The 18,202-nt window shown below is 35.2% G+C and overlaps 1 protein-coding gene and 1 long non-coding RNA gene across 2 annotated transcripts in view; one reads left to right on the top strand and one right to left on the bottom strand.

Annotated features, from left to right (window-relative positions):
- The window catches only part of MNAT1 (MNAT1 component of CDK activating kinase), a 162,682-nt gene that overhangs the window by 131,479 nt on the left and 13,001 nt on the right, over positions 1–18,202 (top strand). The gene's annotated exons all lie outside the window — the stretch shown is intronic.
- On the bottom strand, positions 13,881–14,390 carry LOC118497106. The gene is made up of 2 exons (XR_004899657.1): positions 14,259–14,390; positions 13,881–14,050 (listed from the first exon to the last, which is right to left on the bottom strand). It is a non-coding gene; the product is annotated as an uncharacterized LOC118497106 (long non-coding RNA).

Here is an 18,202-nt window from a genome sequence, read left to right on the forward strand (position 1 = left end):
TTTATCACTTTTACATAGAATATGCATTTCCTTTGCTGTGTATTGGAAGGAATTTACACAATCACTTATGTAAATTACTAACTTAATTACAACTATAAATATAAATCGAACTATTCTTAAGCGTTTAATCTTTACAGATTTTATTTATGAATCTTATATAAAATAACCATTTTTCTTAATGTTCAATTAACTCAGAAATTTAATTTGAACTCTTAGTTACAAATTTAAAAGTCTGATTCTTTAAAACATATCAAACTCTTAATAAAACAGATTTACAGATCTAACAGAATCTTCCAAGAACTCAAGCTCTTGTAAGTGGAATAAATCTGACTTAAAAATTAAGTAAATCAAATTAAGTGGTTCAAACATTTTAAAAAGAAAATCAGTATATTCAACACATCTCATTAGTTACAGAACCTTTGTATATATCCATGTAATTATGGTTTACACAAAAGTATCACTAATGTAGTTTCAATTTACTTTTCCTAAAACTAATATTCACTCACTATCCAAGGTAAGCAGAATTACTTATCTTATTAGTCCTGGAACTGAGTTAATAGCTTGGGATTCTTGATTGGAGATCATGATTTTGGAATACTTTTCATGATGGTTATCTTTTGTTAGCTTCTTCGAATCCATTCTTCTCTCTTCTCTGCCCTGCTCTATACCCTGGGATACTGATTTGTATGGACTGTGTCAGTGGCTCCTGTGGCTTTGGGTTTCAGGTTGGAGTTGGGGTGTGCAGTGGGTAGCCTCAGTAGGAAATCAAAGAGAGGGAGGGGAGTGAGACAAAGGTATTCATTTCCATACCAGGTTGCTATATTCTGGCTCTGTCCTTGAACAAAAAGTCACAGTTTTTTTCATGACAACCTTTTCTAAACTCTTTTTCGGGGATTTAGAACTACACTTATTTCTCTTGCTTAGAATGGCAATGTCTCTGCTACTACCCTGGGTTACTGAACTATCCCCTTATTTCTCTACATCTTCACTTCTATAAATAGTCCTTTTGTAAATAAACCCTCCTCAGGTTATCCTAAGTAGAGTGTGTCATCTGTTTTTAGTTGGAATTCTGTTCCACAATCCAAAACCCAAGTCGGTGTAGTCAGATCTTTCCTGTTTGGTCCATGGGGCTCTCTGAACCCATTCATGCTTGTCACTGGGACTTAATTATAGCAGTGATTTTTTTCCTAGCTGCCCCCCAACTTTTTTTTTTTGGTCTTGCTGTTTAGTGCCTTTCCCTGAGATAGTGGCTCTTTTAAGCTTTACCTAAAGACTTTTTTTCATGGCCATAGTAATAACTTTTTAAAACAAATATATAATTTCTAGTCTTAAATACTGAATCCTGTATTTGGGCTGAATATGGACTGCCATTCATTTTTTCTTTTCCTAATAATTTATTGAGGTGAAATTCATATAACAAAATCAGCCATTTTATTTTTTTATTTTAAAGTAAATAATTCAGTGGCATTTAGTACATTCAGAATGTTGTACAATCACCGCTTCTGTGTCATTCCACACATTTCCATCATTCCAAAGTAAAACCTCTTACTATTAAGGAGTTTCTCTCCATTTTCCAATGCTCAGCCCTTAATAACCACCAATCTGCCTTCTGTCTCTTTAGCTTTATTCTCTTAAAACAATTTGTGACCTTTTGTGTCTCGCTTCTTACCCAGAGCATATGTTTTGATGTTCATTCCACATCGTATGAGTACCTTATTCTTTCTGTAGATAATAATATTGCATTGTGTAGATAGACTGCAATTTGTATAGACATTTATTATTGATGGACATTGGGTTGTTCCTGCCTTTTGGCTATTGTGAGAAGTGCTGCTATAAATCTGCCTGTTCATATATTTATTTCAATATTTTTTAGTTCTTTGGAGTCTATACTGAGGAGGGAATTTCAGGGTCATGTGGTCTATTGAATTTTTTGAGGAACTACCAAACTGTTTTTCTGTAGCAGGTAAACAATTTTCATTCCCATCAGCAATGTACAAGGATTCTAATCTCTCCACATAATTGCCAACACTTGTTTTTCTTTTTAAAATTTACTGTAATTAGTCTAGTGAGTATGCGCAATAGAATCTCATTTTAGTTTTGGATTTGCATTTTCCTAGTGACTAAATTATATTGAGGATCTTACACGTTGGCTGGCCATTTATATGTCTGTTTTGGAGAATGTCGATTCAAATTCTTTGCCTGTTTTTTATTTAGGTTGTTTGTCTTTTTGTTACTAAGTTGTAAGAGTTCCTTATATATTCTGAATACCAGAACCTTATCAGATATGTGATAAGGAAATTTTGCTCTCATTTCTAGGTTGTTTTTCTACTTTTTGATAATTGTCCTTCATACACAAAATGATTTATTTATTTCTTTATGTTAATTACTGGGTTTAATGTCATTTATAAGACTCTTATTGCCAAATCCAAGGTCATGAAGATTTAACCTCATCTTTTCTTGTAAAAGTTGATTGGTTTTATTATATATATATTAGGTTGTTGACCAATTTTGAGTTAATTTTTATACATGGTATAAGGTAGATATCCAGACTCATTCTTTCTATGTGGATATCCAGTTGTCTCAGCAACTTTGTTGTAGAAACTAGTTTTTTCCTGCTGAGTGATGTTGATGCCCTTGTTGTAAATCAGTTGGCCATAGATGTATGGGTTTATTTCTGGGCTCTCAATTCTTCACATTGGGCTACATCTCTATCCTTATGCTAATACCATGGTATTTTAATTACTGTGGCTTTATAATAAGTTTTGAAATTGTGAAGTGTGAGCTTCCAACTTTGTTTTCAAGGTTGTTGTGAATAACTGGGCCTCTTGCAATTTTCTATGAATTTGAGGATTAACTTTTCCATTCCTGTGAAAATTGCTGGTATAATTTTGATTCAGATTGCATCGAATCTGTTGTTGTCTTTGAGTACTGACATCTTAACATCAAGTCTTCTAAATCCATGAACGTGGAATATTTATTTATTTATTTAGTTGGTTTTTATTTTAGGTCTTTAATTTCTCTTGGCAGTATTTTATAGTTTTCAGTGTGCAAATCTTTCACCCCCTTGGTCAAATTTGTTCCCAGGTATTTTATTCTTTTTGATGCTAATATAAATGGAATTGTTTTCTCAAATTTTTTTTATTATTGTTGCTAGTATATAGGAATACAGGTGGTTTTTGTGTGTTAATCTTGTACCCTGCAGCTTTTTAAAATTTGTTACACTAGTGACCTTTTTGTGAATTCCTTTGGAATTTTCATATATAGGATCATGTGATTTGTGATAAAGATAGTTTTCCTCCTTCCTTCGAATTTGGACGCCTTTAATTCCTTTTCTTGCCTGATTACTCTTTTTAGAACTTCTAGTACAGTGTTGAACAGTATCCTTGTCTTGTTCTTGATCTTAGGGGAAAGCCTTTTAGTCTTTTACCATTGAGTGTGGCATTAGCTGTGGATTTTTGGCAAACGCCCTTAATCATAGTGAGGAAGTTCCTATTCTATTTCTAGTTCTCTGAGTGTTTTTAATATGAAAAGGTGTTGGATTTTCCATGTGCTTTCTCTGTATCAATTGAGCTGATCATGTGTTTTTACCTCTTTATTCTGTTAATATATTATATACATTGATAAATTTTTGATGTTGAACCATCCTTGTGTTCCTGGGATAAATTCCACTTGGTCATAGTATATAATCCTTTTAATATATTGTTGAATTTGGTTGCTTGTATTTTGTTGAGGGTTTTTATACCTTTAATGATAAGGAATATTGGTCTGTAATTTTTGATAAGGAAATGGATAAGGAATGATAAGGAATATGGTATGTACTTTTTGTGTGTGTGTGTGTGAGTCTTTATTTGGCTTTGATATTGGTAATTCTGGCCTTATAGAATGAGTTTAGACAGTGATCTCAATCTCTCCCCTCCCACCATCCCCCTTCTAATTTTTGAAGTTTGAAAAGGATTGGTGTACGTCTTCTATAAATGTCTGGTGGACTTAGCCCAATGAAGCAACTTGGTTCTGGATTTTTATTTTCTGAGAGGTTTTGATTATTGTGCAATTTCTTACTTGTTATAGGTCTGGTAAGATTTTCTTTTCTTCTTGAATGAATTTAGATGAAGTGTGTCTTTCTAGAATTGTCCATGTCATCTAGGTGTCTAATTTGTTGTATAGAGTTTGTTCATAGTTTTTAGTTATTGTCTTTTAAAAAAGATTTTATTTATTTTTAGAGAGAAGGTAAGGGAGGGAGAGAGATGGAGAGAAAACATGGATGTGCGAGAGAATATTGATTGGCTCCCTCTCACACACCCTCTATGAGGGGACCTGGCCCACAACTCAGGCATGTGCTCTGACCAGAACCTGTGACCTTTGGTTTGTAAGGCAGTGCCCAAACCACTGAGCCACACCAGTCAGGGCTTTGTCTTCTTCTTCTTTTTTTTTTTTTTTCTGTCAGTCTGCTAAAGATTAGTCAGTTTTGCTCATGTTTTCAAACCACCAACTTTTTTCTCCTGACTTTTGTTCTCATTGATTTCTTTTATTCTTCTTTGTTCTCTATTTAATTTATGTTCACTCTAATCATTACTGATGGTTCTTTTTGCTACCTTTCGGTTTAGTTTGCTCTTCTTTTTCTAAGTTCTTAAGGTATAACATTAGCTTATTGATTTGCGGTCTTTCTTCTTTTTTAATGTAAGCATTAAGTGCTATAAATTTCCCTCCAACTTCAGCCTTCTCTGTATCCCAAGTTTTATATGTTGTATTTTCATTTGCATTCATCACTAAGTATTTTCTAATTTTCCTTTTGGTATCTTTTTTAATCCATTGCTTGTTCAGGTGTAGGTTGTTTGATTTCTACTTACCTTCTTTTCCACTTTCCTTAAAATTTCTACTTTCCAACTTTTATTGATTTCTAGCTTTGTTTCATTGTGATCAGAGAATATGTTTTGTATGATTTCAGTCTTAAGTCTTGTTTTGTGTCCTAACATATGCTCTGTCCTAGAAAGGGTTCCACATGCATTAAAAAAAATTGCGTATTCTCTCCCTAGCACTTACTCCCAGGCTTTAGGCAGTCTACTATAAGTCTCAACTGTATTGTGTTGACCAAAAAATTTTTTTTTTTTTTCTGTGAGATGGCTCTAGTGGTGCCTGGTGGTCTTTCATTTCCTTTGAACAATTTTGTTAGATTGTATTATGACAGCTGTCATATCAGTGTGCATTTAAAAAAAGTTAGCCCTGGTTGGTGTGGCTTAGTGGACTGAGTGCTGGCCTGTGAAACAAAGAGTTGCTGGTTCAATTCCAGTCAGGGCACATGCCTGGGTTGTAGCCCACTCCCCAGTGGGAGGCGCATGAGAGGCAACCACACATTGGTGTTTCTCTTCCTCTCTTTCTCCCTCCCTTCCCCTTTTCTCTGAAAAAGAAAGAAAGAAATATGAGTCATTGAAAACCATTAAGTAGAGATAAGTTAAACTGGGAGCTCTGAGTCTATTCTCTGTTCTACATATTTTGTCAGCAAATTATGGTTACTGGAGAACATGTACTTTTTTTGCATCACTGCAGACTAAATACTTGCTCTTGAGCAAAGAAAGAAAAGGAAGCAAACTAGGGAGAAATACATTATCAAACTTCTTTCAGTCTTTTGTAATCAAATCTGAATTTAAAGATTGCCAATTACCTAGAATATTAAAGCACAAATTGATTAAATAGCTGTACTCAGTGTTCTGCATTTTAGAGATCATTCTTAATCATCTGTTTTCTTTATGCCTTGCTATTTTTAAAACAGTAAATGTGAAATCTTTACTTTCTTGTTTAGGTAGTATTTAAAACATTTGCCCCAAATAGCCAATGTGTGACCATTTTTTAAGTTCACAGGATATATTGGTTTATACCAGCTTAAAAGCTGATTTCCTCTTAATGCCTTAAAAATTACAAAATTCCTTAAGAATTACAAAACTACAAATTGTCCAAGTTCTGGTAAGTCAGGCACTTCAATTTTGGTTTCTAGAGGCTAGATAATTTTCTATGGAGAAATTATCTCTGGTTTTCTGGCTAGTACTGAGAACTTTTTTATTATTTTACTATTCATAGAAAAATAATATTGAGAACCCAGGAAGTTTCATGCAAACATAGCTATTAAAGAGTGTTAGTCTTTGTTCACTGTGAGGAAATAAATGTTTAGAAAATTCTTACTGTAAATATGATTATAACAGTTTCCCAAAGTCAATAAAGTAAGTATTTGGTCAGCTAAGAGAAAAATTCAGTCGGTGCAATTAAGCAGCTATGTGAAGACATTGATCAGAATTGCAAAGCTACTAAGTACCACTTACTATCATCATGTCGGCTCCAAGTGCTTACACTTATCAAGTCTCAGCAGTGTGCTTTCTTGTTCAAGGTGAACTTCTTTAGGAGTAAGGAGTTTTCAAAGTCTATAGCTGCCTACTGTGTTCAGAAGGATTTCTTGAGACACAGTAGCATTTTCTTTAAAAAAAACCCCAAAACCAAAAGTTTATCTCTGAGTCTATAATATGTTATGAAAGAAAACCCTTATTTAAGAAAGGAGTCAGTACTTTGGCCTCTATCCGAACTCTTTGCCAGGAAAAAAGAGAGAGGAATCCTGTGTGAAGGAATTGATGTTATGTGTATTCTTTGTTTTTATTGGAATAAATTTGAATTCAAAATAGATTTCTTATAAGAAACACTTTACAATATACACCCAGACCTGAGTGAGGCTGAATACATCTTTGGTCATTCTTCTCTGTAACCACAAGACAAGAAGGGTATCAGCTATTGGGGTACTTTCTAAAATTCCTTTATAGTCACATAATTTATTTTTATGGATCAAAATTACATGAGTAATTTTAGTGTTTAATCATATTGTGTTAGTATATGACATTTACATACAAAGAGTAATTGGAAATATTTGTTACATATATGAATTATTATATGGTTCTACTGAGTACAGCTGGAGAAAATCATGCAATTGTAGATTTGGTGCCACTCAGCAATCATTTTGCACAAAACCATGGTTGGTTTCTCTTTTTTCCCACAATGACTTTCCCAGATCACCCCTCTCCCAAATCTCTCACTCCCACCTTCCTTCTTCTTTCTTTCTTTCTTTTTTTTTTAAAAGATCTTATTTATTATTTTTAGGGAGGGAGATAGAGAGAGAGAGAGAAAGAGAGAGAGAAAATATCAATGTGTGGTTGCTGGGGGGTCATGGCTTGCAACCCAGGCATGTACCCTGACTGGGAATCGAACCTGCGACACTTTAGTTCGCAGCCCACGCTCAATCTACTGAGCTACGCCAGCCAGGGCCCACCTTCCTTCTTTCAGACTCAGCAGATAACCCACTACACAGAGGAAATAGAAGTCCCAACTGTAAACTTGTCTATGTTCGCACACATTGTTAACACCTTCTGTCCATCCTTAGATGCAGAGAGAGGGGCCTATCCTGTGTCTGAAACTAACCATGCCATTTGTGTTCTGTGGTCTGCTTGGACCTTCCACTCAGGGGTGTTACTCCATCAAATTGGTCTCCGCCCCTTTTTCTGATCTTCACTTCTCTTGTTAGATCTTTAGTTTACCACATGAACATACTCAAATTTCCATCTTGAAAACAACTTCTTTCATCAATCCTTAATCTTCCCTCGAAATACTGTCTTTCTCCCATATTCATCAAACTTTCGAAAGAAGTTTTATGCCTGCTATCTCCACTGACTTATTTCCAGATTTATTCCAGACCTAGTTTGTTTTGTCTTTTACTTAGAATCTGACTTTGCTAATTCATCATTGAATTTCTAGTTAAAAAATTTGGTGGGTTATCTTGTAGCCCTTGTCTTATTTTATCTCTGGTGACCACTTTCTTTTCCTCAAGCTATGTCTTTCCTTTGCTTTGTGACAGTTGTCTTTCATTCTCTCTGATCTCTGCTTCTGTATCTTCTTTAAACTCCCTCTGCTGAAGTTGTTATCATGCATGTGGCTCTTTGATCTTCGGGTTCCGCTTATTATTGAGTACTTACTGTGAGCTAGGCTCATGTGTCCTAGGCACTTCTCATACATGGTGCCTGACAATTTATAACAACCTGAGCAGTCATGTGACTTGTTTTGAGTTCATTACTAAGGGAGTGGTCAGGATTAAAACCCTATCTGTTTGATCCTATATTATGTTTTAATAGTTTTCAGGCTTTTAAAAGAGACAGAATAGTTTTTTTTAATCTTACTGGAACCCCAAAAGATGAAAGCATAAGTACTCGTTACAGAAGGGGGTGACATATCCAGCCTGGCCCTACTCTGCATTCTGCCCTACAGGCATTTACTTAGAACCCAAGGGCTCTGCAAAAGCAGTTTAGAAGGTAAAGTGATTTTTATTAAATCCCAAGCCTGTTTGTTTTAAACCCAGATTTCCAGCTGGATCCTGGGAATTTCTATTTTCTTCCTATGTGCCTGACAGTATGTTATGTTCAAAATGGACCTATCTTCTTTGTGAAAACTATTATAACTATGTATATTCTGTTGTGATGAAACTTTCTAGCCCAGCCAGTCTTCTGTGCCTGAGACTTGGGGGTTGTTAAAGAATTTTTTCCTTGCTGCTATATCTCTTATAATTAGATAATTGAGCTCCTTAGGGTCATGATCCCTAGAGGTGCTCATAATCATTTTATTTGCCTCCTTTTATACCCTCTCTTTCTCTAATCTCTCTTTCATACAAAGATTTCTAAAATTTAGGTCAGATTGCATCATTTACCCACTAACATTTTTAATGAGTTCCCATTATCTGTTAAAAAATATTTAAGGCACACAGGGCCCTTCAAATTTGACACTCAGGCCTCTAGACATTTTGTATATTTTTTCCCTTTCTAGAATACCCTTCTTGCCTTTTTACCTGCCAAATTATTATTCTCCCTTCATATATCAACTTATACACTATATTTTCTGCATGAGAAGACACTCTCATGACTTCTCCAGGTGGCCATTTCTCCTGTTTTAAAATTGTTTATCTTCGTATCTTTCTTTACACTAGACTTTGAGTTCCTTGGGAATAGGGACCATCTTCTCATTTAGTACCTCACACAATACTGTTTCATTAGTAAGTGTTTAATATATGTTCATTGAATGAATATATTCTCCCCAAGAAGATAAAAAATTTTAAACCTATATCATCTGTATATTGTATTATGTTCACCACTCCAAGTCAAGTCTCCTTCCATCACCATTTATCCCCCTTACATTCTCTTCTACTACCGCACAGTCCCCATTTCCTCTAGTAATCACCATACTGTTGACGGTGTCTATAGTATGTTTTTGTTTTTTGCTTAATCCCTTTACCTTTTTCACATAGCCCTGCAACACCCCACTCCTCTGACAGCTGTTAGTCTGTTCTGTATCTATGAGTCTGTTTCTGTTTTGTCTGTTTATTTTGTTCATTAGATTTTACATATGAGTGAGATCATATGGTACTTGTTTTTCTCTGACTGGCTTATTTCACTTAGCATATGCTCTTTAAGTCCATCCATGATGTCACAAAGGGTAAGATTTCCTTCTTTATGACAGAGTAGTATATTCCATTGTGTAAATGGACCATAGCTTTTTTAATCGACTCATTTACTGATGGACACTTGGGTTGCTTCCATTTCTGGGCTACTGTAAATAATGCTGCATTGAGCATGGGGTGCATATATTCTTTTGAATTAGTGTTTTCCAAGAAATGGAATCTCTGGGTTGGTTATTAGGCAGTTCCATTTTTAATATTTTATGGAACCTCCATACTGTTTTTGCACGGTGGCTGTACCAATCCCATTCCCACCAACAGTGTACCTGGGTTCCCTTTTCTCCACATCCTCACAGCACTTGTTGTTTGTTGTTTTATTGTTGATAGTCATTCTTACAGGTATGAGGTGATATCTCATTGAGTTTTTATTTTGAATTTCTCTGATGATTAGTGCCATTGAGTATCTTTCCATATGTCTAATGGCCATCTGTATGTCCTCTTTGGAGAAGTGTCTATTCAGGTCCTTTGTTCATTTTTTAAAATGAGGTTGGTTGTTTTTTTGGTATTGAGTTGAATAAGTTCTTCATAAATTTTGGATATTAACTCCTTATTGATATATCATTGGCAAGTATGTTCTCCTCATTCAGTGGTTGCCTTCATTTTGTTGATGGTTTCCTTGGCTATACAAAACCTTTTTTGTTTGATGTAGTCCGATTTGTTATTTTTTCCCTTGTTTCCCTTGCCTGAGGAGATATAGCAGAAAAAATATTGCTATGAGAGATGTCTGAGATTTTACTGCCTCTGTTTTCTTCTAGAAATTTTATGGGTTTTAGTCTTATATTTAAGCCTTTAATCCATTTTGAGTTTATTCTTGTGTATGGTGTGAGAAGGTGGTCTAGTTTTCTATTCATTCATTCATGTATCTGTCCAGTTTTCTCAGTACTATTTATTGAATAGACTGTCTTTATCACATAGTATGCTTTTGCCTCCTTTGTCAAATAGTAGTTGACCATAAGGCATGGGTTTTTTTCTGGGCTATCTGTTCTAGTCCATTTCTCTATATTTCTGTTTTTATGCCAGAGCCATGATATTTTTCTTAAATCCGCACCTGAGGATATGTTTACTGATTTAGAGAGAGAGGACAGGATGGAGGAGAGAAAGAGACAGATAGGCAGACAGACAGAGACAGACATTGATGTGAGAGAGAAACATCAATTGGTTGCCTTCCGTATGCGCCCTGACTGGGGATCTAACCTACACCCTAGGTATGTGCTCTGACTGAGGGTGAGCCCACAACCTTTTGATGTACAGGATGATGCCACTCACTTAGAGTAGTACCATGCTGTTTTAATTACTATGGCCTTATAGTATAGTTTGATATCAGTTAGCATGATTTTTCCAATTATGTTCTTTTTCTCAAGATTGCAGTGACTGTTGGGGGTCTTTTGCGGTTCCATATACATTTTTGGAATATTTGTTCTAGTTCTGTGAAATATGCTATTGGTATCTTAATAGGAATTGCATTGAATCTATAGATTGATTTGGGTAGTATGGACATTTTAATGATGTTAATTCCTCCTATCCATGAACATGGTGTATGTTTCCACTGTTTATATCATCTTCAATTTCTTTCTTCAGGGTCTTACCGTTTTCTGAGTATAGGTCTTTTACATACTTGGTTAAATTTATGTCTAGATATTTTATTATTTTTCTGATCCAATTATAACTGGGATTGTTTTCTTAGTTTTTCTTTCTGATAGCTTATTATTGGTGTATAAAAATGCTACTGATTTCTGGATATTTATTTTGTTTCCTACTTTCTTGAATTCATTTATCAGTTCTAATGGTTTCTTTTTGGTGGAACTTTTGGGATTCTTTACACATAGTATTATGTCATCTTCAAATAATGACGGTTTTACTTTGGATGCCTTTTATTTCTTGTCTCATAGCTATGGCTAGGACTTCCAGTACTATGGTGAATAAGAGTTGTGAAAGTGGACATCCCTGTCTTGTTTCCCATCTTCAGGAAAAGTCTTGTGTTTTTTGCCCATTGATTATGATGTTGGAAGTGGGTTTGTTATATATGGCCTTTATTATATTGAGGTGTGCTCTCTCTAGTACCACTTTGCTGAGCGTTTTTTTTTTATCATAAATGGGTGCTTGATTTTATCAAATGCTTTTTCTGTATCTATTGATATGATCATGTGGTTTTTATCCTTCATTTTGTTTATTTGGTATATCATGTTTATTGATTTGCAAATATTGTACCAACCTTCCATCCCTGGAATAAATCACACTTGATCATGGTGTATCATCTCTTCATTGTACTGCTGGATCCAGTTTGCTAATATTTTGTTGAGGATTTTAGCATCTATTAATATATTCATCAGGGATATTGGCCTATAATTTTCTTTCTTTGTAGTGTTTTTATTTAGTTTTGGAATTAGGATGATGCTGGCCTCATAAAATGAGCTGAGAGTGTTCCCTCCTCTTGCATTTTTTGGCATAGTTTGAGAAAATTAGGTGTTAATTCTTTTTTGAATGTTTGGAAAGTTCACCTGTCAAGCCATCCAGCCCAGGGCTTTTGTTTGTTGGGAGTTTTGTGGTCATTGCTTCACTTCTTAGTTATAGTCTATTCAGTTAGACCACTTAGTTATGGTCTATTCAGATTCTCTGACTCTTCCTGATTCAGTTTTGGAAGATAGTATGTTTCTAGAGATCCCTTTAATCCAGATTGCCTAATTTGTTGGCATATAATTGTTCTAATCTTTGCCATTTTAATTATGATGTGTCTTGGTGAGGTCCTGGGATAAGATTTCATTATAATGTTCCTTTCAATTTAGGATTTTAAGTTACTTCCCTTATTATACTGTATATACTGACTGCCTTTACCTACTAGTCTTTTCATTTATTTTACATTTAAATTTTATTTTTAGTAACCACATGTATGATTAATCGAAGGTGTTCCTTTCAAGGATGGGATTTATTTCTTCAGTATATATGTGCTGTCATTTCAAAAAGAATGCTATCTTTAGTTTCTTAAAGTAATTGTCACAAATGGAGGCCTATTAGGAACAAAATTTATCAGAATAATCTTAGTTTGGATTTTGTTTTTTATTTTTACTTTTGTTGACTTATAAGGGCAGATTCACTCCAAACCATGATTTTGAAATGCGGAAACTGTGTGGCTTATTTTATGAACTTGGTATGACAGGTGGAAATAATTTTGCTCCTAAAAGGTAAAATTCAAGAAAACAGTAAGGTGTTCCCCACCTTCACTTTATCCTTTTAAAGTAATAAAATAAGAAATTTAGGTTTAAAGTAAACTTTTTTAAAAATTAAATTTTTAAAATGTAATGACTTTCAAAAAGTCATATGTAAATGATTAGAATGTGTTTTCAATTAAAGTATTATTCTAGCATATTCAGAGTCATAATGCATTGCCAAAAAACTGTAGTCTGGAAGCAAACCAGAATACTGAAAATAATGCTATAATCTTTTAAATAAGAGGAAAATATTTTTTTACACATGAAGTTTTTGGTTCAAGTGGTATGTAACCAACTAACTGACTTGTCTGTTAAAGCATTCTCTCCCAGAAAAGCTTCATTTTTGATAAAATTGATTGCATTAGCACGTTACTTACAATAATGGGCATAGATTTTTTTTTCTCCCTAAAGTGATGCTGTGGTTTTGCTTTTGGAAGAGAGTGCAAGTTTTCTGTGGCTTAAGTATTAAAAATGCTTCTTAAAAACTTGAAATTGTTATGCATTAAACCAGAACTCTTGGAGCTTTTCCAGATTATATTGCTTATAGTTACACATTCCCTTTAGTAGATATTTTATGAACTTGTTTCCACTTGCTGGAAAAATAGAATTTTCCATAATTAAGAGAAAACATCAGTTATTTTATCCACTTGGCTTTGTCTTTGCTTGTTATTGTTTGCTTTAGAGATTTATATAAGTTGTTGACATGATTCAGATTCCAGTGTGTGAAACAGACCTTTTGAGAAGGTGCTTTGAATGGAAAAATAAACATCTTACAAAATGTGTAGCTTTGGGTGTGTTCAGTTCTATTTGAATTTCTTGTTTTTCTTTGCATTCACACCTGTCTTCCAATATAGAGTGTATATTTGAGTATAAAATGGGTTCAGCATATGAGACAGGATAGTAAAATATCAAAGAATTTCTAAATATATCTATTAAGGAAAATGCCAATATTTAGAATTTAAATTAAGTTATTTTACACTCTACATTATACCCCATCTCTCTGTCATTTTTATAGGCATCTTCTAATTTGCAAGAAACTTTCCTGTCCTCAGTGACTGATGTACAAGTTGTGTTCCACAGAATCCTCTGCCACCTTCCTTCACAGCTTTGTATTTTGTGGTGATAATTCTTCATATCCTCTGTGCCATCTTTATCATGGCCATTCTTTAGATCTCTATCTTAACTACCTAGAATCTTGATTTACTTTTAAAATTCTGTACTCTCTGCATATAAGTTAGGGTGATTTATTTTTTAAAAAAGTGATGGCTCTTTAGTGAGTCAGTATTTATCTTGCTATCAAGAAACTTATGCCCTGGCTGGTGTAGCTCAGTGGATTGGGCTCGGGCTGTGAACCAAAGTGTTGAAGGTTCGATTCCCAGTCAGAGCACATGCCTGGGTTGCAGGCCATGACCCCCAGCAGCCGCACATTGATGTTTCTCTCTCTCTCTCTCTTTCTCCTTCCCTTCCCTCTCTAAAAAGAAATAAATAAAATCTTAAAAAAAAAGAGAAACTTATGTGACAGGGAGTGGATAATGTTTATAAATAGCCATGGTATTTATAAGAGAAGTAGGGATAAAGTACTATGCAAATTCAGAAGAAGAAAGAAAGAATTCTACCTGGGCAGTCCACAGGAGGTAGCATCTAAAATACTGTTAAATATTTTAACATAGATAAATACAAAGAGTAATATAAAAAAGAACTATTAAAATTCTGCCACTCAGAATTAATAAATGTTATTTTCAAAAGTCTAAAGGTAAGATATCTCTTCCTTCCAAGCAAAACAAAGGCTATAGAATGCTTAATGTTAGACCACTCCCTCCTATTTTTCTTGCTGTCTTTGTTACCAGTGTATGGTGGTAGTGGTGGTGAGAGTGTTTTTGGCTCATCTTTGCTTCATGTATCCTATTCTCCTATTGGGATTTTATTTCCTTGTTGCTGAAATATCTTCTTTAGCGAGTCTTTCTCATTTTCTGTGTTCTAGTGCTGCTAAATTCTTTGTGTTTTTCTTTACATACGAGATCTGTCCAGAAAGAATCCAGCCATTGTCAATATAATGAGAATAGTTTGCACAGCATTGATGTAGCCTGGCAGCCAAGGAGAGTGGACTGAAATGCACATGCATGAACAATGGCAACTTCACTGTACCAGTCAGTGAGGGTGGTAGACACTTTGAGTGAGCAGTGTACTCTGTGGTCGAGGCATTCAAAATGACTGAGTGAGTAGAGCAACAAATCTAATCAAATTTTGTGTTAAACTTCCTCTATGGAAACTATTCAGATGATTCAGAAGGCTGCAGCTATGGGTAACTGGTGATTGGTTGCTTCATCGCAACAACACACCTGCTCATGCATCATGTCCCATGCAGTTTTTTGGCGAAGTATCAAATTACCCAGGTGACTCAGCACCCCTACAGCCCAGATATTGTGCCCTATGACTTCTGGCTTTTCCCAAAACTAAAATCACTTTGAAAGGGAAGGGATTTGAGACCATCGCTGAGATTCAGGAAAATATGATGGGGCAGCTGATGGCAATTGAGAGAACTGTGTGAAGTCCGAAGGTGCCTACTTTGAAGGGGACCGAGGGTCCATTGTCCTATGTACAGTGTTTCTTGTATCTTCTTCAATAAATGTCTCTATTTTTCATATTACATGGCTGGATACCTTCTGGACAGACCTAGTGTATCTTCTAATTCACTAATTTCAGACAAGATTGGGCACTTTCAGGATGGTATGGCCATAGTCTAATTCACTAATTTCAACTGCTTAACCTGTTAATTGAGATTTTTATACCCAGAATCTCTGTTGATTTAGTTTAAAAAGAAAATGCCTGTCTTTTTCATATTGTCTTTTTCTTATCTTATGGCATTGATTTCTTTCTACATAACTTTCGACTCCCCCCAAACTTAACTATAGTCCTTCAGTATTTGCAAGGAATGGGTCTATGATTCCCCCTGCAGAAACCCAAATTTGTGGACACTCAAGTCCTTATATAAGGTGGTGTGGAACAACATAGATAGTCGGCCATTTGTGTCCAGGGATTCCCATCATCAGTTGTTTCCATCCATGGATGCCAAGTCCAGGGATAGGAGGGCCAACAATGTATGTATGGAAAACCCTGTATAAGTGGAACTGTGTGGTTCAAGTCCATATTGTTGAAGGATCAATTGAATACTTCTTTTAATGTTTCTTTTCAGATTTTCTTATCTATGGGTCTGAGTGTGTTATCTTGCCATTGGTTGTGTCTTCTGAGTTTTTTATAAGTGAGGCTCAATTTCATCTTTTAAAAATCTATGAACCCCTTTTTGGTGGGAGTTGTTTTCCCATGAGCCTTGGGTTATGAAGGCATGTTGATACAGGAACTCACATTTGCATCTGCCAAACTTCTGTTGGCTCACCAACAGGCTGGACCCATTGTTAATTCTTCATTTGTGAGAGGGGGGACGGGCTTAGGTATTATGATATATTATGTATAATTTCTTTCCTACTCATGCCCCTTGACTTTCTTGTGACTGTCCCTAGGCCAGTGAGCAAAATTTTCCTACAGGTTGTTTCACACGTGGGACAACATTCTGTAGATATGGGTTAATATGCAGGAAGCCAAACCCAGTCCCTGCCTCCAACAGGACTGAGACCCATGTCCCTTGCGCTTATGTGGTTGGTGAGTCGCTGGTACCCAGGACCTTTCTGAACTTTAGCCCCTGCTCATGCACTGATTATGAGTGCTATATAATTTCTGGTACCTGAAGTTTTCTTGCTTTTAAGCTTAATTATTTTATTATTATTGTTTGTTGTAATATATAACATTTTGTGTTATATAGGGAAACTTCTTATGTCTCTTTTCAGAATTGAGGGGTTGATAGTTGAACCTAGGCTTACGAAGACAGGCAATGGTGAAGGCATTCCGAGATAATGAAACACTGTGAGTGAAGATGTGGAATGAGTAGTTATCAGGCTTTCATAGGGAGTAACTGAAAACCTTATGGCTGACTTTGGTTTAAGTTTATGTATACAGAGACAACTACTGGGAAATATGTTTGTAAGAGTAGGCCTTGAATAGTCGGCTAAGCAGTTTGGACTTTATTCTACATACAGCAGGGAGCCAATGGATGTCTTTGTATGTAGAGCTTTGTCTTAAGAAGATTAATATAGTAGCTATGAATAGGTTAGAAATAGAGAAAACATACTGTACATAGGGAGATCAGTTAAGAGATAGTTAACGATAGTCCACAAAAGAGGTAATAAAGAGCTGAAATAGGCAGCAATAGTGGCAAGGATGATGACATGAGAGGTAAATTAGATGTTTGTAGAGATAGTGTGATGTAGGTTTCCCATTGGCATTCAGGAGAAAGAGGATCCCACGATGACAACGGGGCATGTTGAAACTATGAAGAGAAATTAAGAGGCACAGAGATAGGGGTAGGTTTATAAAGGAAGATGAGCTCAGTTATGAAAATATTAAATTTGCAGTGCCCAGTGGGACATCCAAGCAGATAAAAATGCTCAGCTATAACTAAAATGGGCAGAAGGGCAAACGATGGAGTGTTATGGTCTAGTAGATCAGAGGTGATAAATGAAGCTGCACATTTCAGAGATAGAGTCCAGAATAGGAGAGTAGGTAAGCCAAGAAGAAAACTAGTAATTAGGAAGTAGGTGGAAAAAGAGAAGTTTAGGGAATCTTTATCAGAGAGTAGACTTGTCGCCTAAATTATAGGCATTATTATGGAAGTCAGAGGCTAAGAACATTTCACAACCAGAGGCTGTCTCCAGATTTTGAGAGGTGAAGGAGGATGAGGACAGAGAAATGGCCATTTAATGGTGGTGGAGTCAAAATCCTGGATATGAGGAATAAGAGAAAAGAAATTCAGTGAGAGTGGAAATAATGTAGCATTTTAACATTTGAAATAAAATTTACTAGTGCATGCATAGTATTTGTGAAATATAGATCTGTATATATGTTAATGTGTGTATAATGTATTATATATGTATACATGTATATAAATTTTGCTTTTTGTTTTTTAATAAGTAGGTGTTCGTGTCCTTGGTTTGCTCTGTTACCTTGTGATAATAGATTAATAAGCAGGTCTACTTCTTTTATTTTGCCTAATTAAAAAAATATATAACCTCCACTTGCATCTCCATATTTGGTGTACATTGAAAGGTAGAAGTGAGGGCAACATTATTTTTGTTGGAATAGATATGGGAATAGATAGGAAGGTCACAGAGTTGGGAAAGATGAGGTACATACTGATTAGCAGAAGGTAAAATGCTTTGGAAATTTGGGCTATGAAAGGCCTATTCATTGTGACAGCTTACTTTGTATTAATAGTGTCGAAGAGAGTATGAAGGGTGGACAGGGACACTATACTCTGCCAGACAATTTACATATTTTTCTTGTTTAATCTTCTAAAAACTACTGTGAGGTATTGTCTCACTTTTACAGATAAAGAAACTTGAGGCTTAAAAAA

This window comes from Phyllostomus discolor, chromosome 1 (assembly GCF_004126475.2).
Source record: "Phyllostomus discolor isolate MPI-MPIP mPhyDis1 chromosome 1, mPhyDis1.pri.v3, whole genome shotgun sequence".
NCBI classification, from domain to species: domain Eukaryota; kingdom Metazoa; phylum Chordata; class Mammalia; order Chiroptera; family Phyllostomidae; genus Phyllostomus; species Phyllostomus discolor.